At 49.6% G+C, this 2,651-nt stretch overlaps 1 long non-coding RNA gene across 1 annotated transcript; it reads right to left on the bottom strand.

Moving 5' to 3' along the window:
- Window positions 1–340: 340 nt before the first annotated feature.
- Window positions 341–930, bottom strand: LOC137380483 (uncharacterized). The gene is made up of 3 exons (XR_010977039.1): window positions 856–930; window positions 647–780; window positions 341–553 (listed from the first exon to the last, which is right to left on the bottom strand). It is a non-coding gene; the product is annotated as an uncharacterized lncRNA (long non-coding RNA).
- Window positions 931–2,651: the final 1,721 nt, after the last annotated feature.

Below are 2,651 nucleotides of genomic sequence, written 5' to 3'. Positions count from 1 at the left end.
AAAAGATAGATAGAACAGGGAGCTCACTCAGTAACAAGCTCAACCAAGTCAGCCAGAATGACTGAAGGAGACTCACCTCCCCGCTCAGAGGCCGGCCTGAAACTCGCTCCCAGAAAGTGAAAGTGCTGACTACAAAGCGCTTATGATGAGTTGGGAAACGCAAATGGGAAGCAGCGTCTAGCGGGAGGAGGCGGCTTTTGTAGTTGTCACCAGTAAAGGGGCACCGGGAACAGAAAGAATGATAGCATTGCTGTCAACTAGTGATCCAAGATGAGACTAGAATACAATGCAGAGGAACAGGGAAACCACTTGCTAACACCTCATTGCTTTGCTGAATCTTCATTGCCTCCCCCACCCCCTCACCTGTTCACCAGGAGCTTCCATTGAAGCTGGGAATAGGGCTCGGCAGTAGGGCTCGCCCAGCACTCATTGAGCACCAGCACAAGGGATGGGTCGTTCCGGTTCAGGACACGAACCTCCACAAACACGGGCTCCCGGAGCACACTCAGGATCGGGTAGTCACTGGCCACGTACCAGCTCCGGTAGGCAGCATCTGAAAAGAGAAAGATGCAGGATGGTCACAATGTGCAGAGACAGAGAGAGAGAGACAGAAGTTGGACACTAGCCATCAGAGAGCACTCGCTACCTCTCGCTATTCTCAGCTCCAGAAGCAGGATCCCGGTCTCGGTGGCAGGCAGTGGCGGAGAAAGGGTGTAAACTCGGGGCTTCAGCTGCAATTCAGACTCCTGGCTTCCCTTGTAACTGCACTGGACATGGAGCCTGCAAGAGAAGGGACACGGCTGCACAATTCAGCTCCTCACCACCTCTAGCCGCTCAATGTGCTCCCATTCTCACCTGAAGGGGCTGTCCCGGCTCACCGATCCCAAAGCACCATCCAAGATCTCAAACTGAGCCAACACATCCGTTTCAAACACCACATCCACCCCGTCCAGCTACAAGAGACACAAGACCATCAGTACTGACTGACACCCATTGATGGGACAGCCAAGCCACAATACATACCCGCTGGCTAGTGCCACACTCTGAGTGCGAACTCAAAGAGCACAGTGTCTACAGAGGCCACGGTGGGACTGCACTCAGCTCCGTGTCCATCCTTCAGATGCACCGTTGTCAGGTTTACAGGAGGCAGCGTCAAATCCTTGGAGATGGCGATCAGGACCCGCCCATCCTTGGTGCAAACTGCAAGACAGGCAATGAAAGGAGTTTAGTTGTTGTCCCAATCTCAGCAGAACATGTTTCTGAGAATACTTCCAGGGATGAGGGACTGGGACTTCAGCTCTGTGGATAGAACAAGGAATACAGTCCCAGCTTCCCCAGGAGGAGAGATTTGATAGGTGGGGAACATGAGGGGCCTAGACCAATTAGATAGAGAGAAACTGTTCCCATTGGCACAAGGGTGGAGAACCAGAGGGCACAGATTGAAGGAGATTGGTAGAAGCAGAGGTGACAGGAGGGAAAACTGACACAGCGAGTGGTTAGGATCTGGAATGTACTGCCCGAGTGGTGGAGACAGATTTAATCAGAGCTTTCAAAGGCTATTGGATAATTATCTAGAGACTGGATGCAGGGCTTCTGCGAAAGGGAAGAGCTGAATTGCTCTGAGACAGTATGGATACAATAGGCCAAATGGCCACTTGTGCTGTTTCTAAGACTTCTTTGGGGAAAGCAACCTCTGTGCCACACAAGTGCCAGGCAATGACCTTTGCTAACAAGGGAGCAAGTAACTATCTCTCCATGACATTACAATCACTGAATCATCAATTACAAGGACATAATTGTTTGGAGAAAACAGATTTACAAGAATGTTGCCAGAGTTCGAAAGTTGGATATGAGGAAGATTGGCTCGGCAACAGTCGTTTCCTTTAGAATGGAGGAGGCAGAGGAGTGACTTAGAGATGTACAAAATTATGAGGGGCCGAGACAGACAAGACAAGAAAGACCCATTTCCCCAATCAGAGATGTCAGTTACCAGGGGGCACAGATTTATAATTGATCGATTAGAGGGGACATGAAGAAACTTTTGTCACCCAGAGGGTGACGAGTGTCTGGCATTCACTACCAGGAATTGTGCTGGAGGTGGAAACCCTTAATTTAAAAAAAAAAGGTACTAGGACATGCACTTGACAAGCTGTGACCCACAAGGATATGGATTAGGTGCTGGAAAGGGATTAGATGGCATCTGTGCTGACTGAATAAAACTAGCTGCCCAATGGGCTGAATGGCCTCCTTCTGTGCTGTAATTTTTCAATGGTTATGAATTTCCAACACCCTGGGGCTACCATTGAACAGAAACTGAATGGAAGCAGCCATTTAAATACTCTGGCTCCAGGAGCAGGTCAGAGACTGGGAATCCTGCTGCAAGTAACTCACCACCTGACTCCACAAAGCCTGTCAACCATCTACAAGGCACAAGTCAGGAATGTGATGGAATACTTTCCACTTGCCTGGATCTGTACAGCTCGAACACAAGGTAAACACTATCCAGGACAAAGCAGCCCTGTTGATTGTGGATAGCTTGCCATTCACATTGTACCATCTACAAGATGCACTGCAGCAATGCACAAAGGCTCCTTAGACAGCTCCTTCCAAACCCACAACCTCTACCACCTACAAGGACAAGGGCAAATGCC

This window comes from Heterodontus francisci, chromosome 2 (assembly GCF_036365525.1).
Source record: "Heterodontus francisci isolate sHetFra1 chromosome 2, sHetFra1.hap1, whole genome shotgun sequence".
Lineage (NCBI taxonomy): Eukaryota > Metazoa > Chordata > Chondrichthyes > Heterodontiformes > Heterodontidae > Heterodontus > Heterodontus francisci.
Note: the sequence above shows the minus strand (reverse complement) of the source record. Positions and strands in the feature narration are given on the sequence as shown.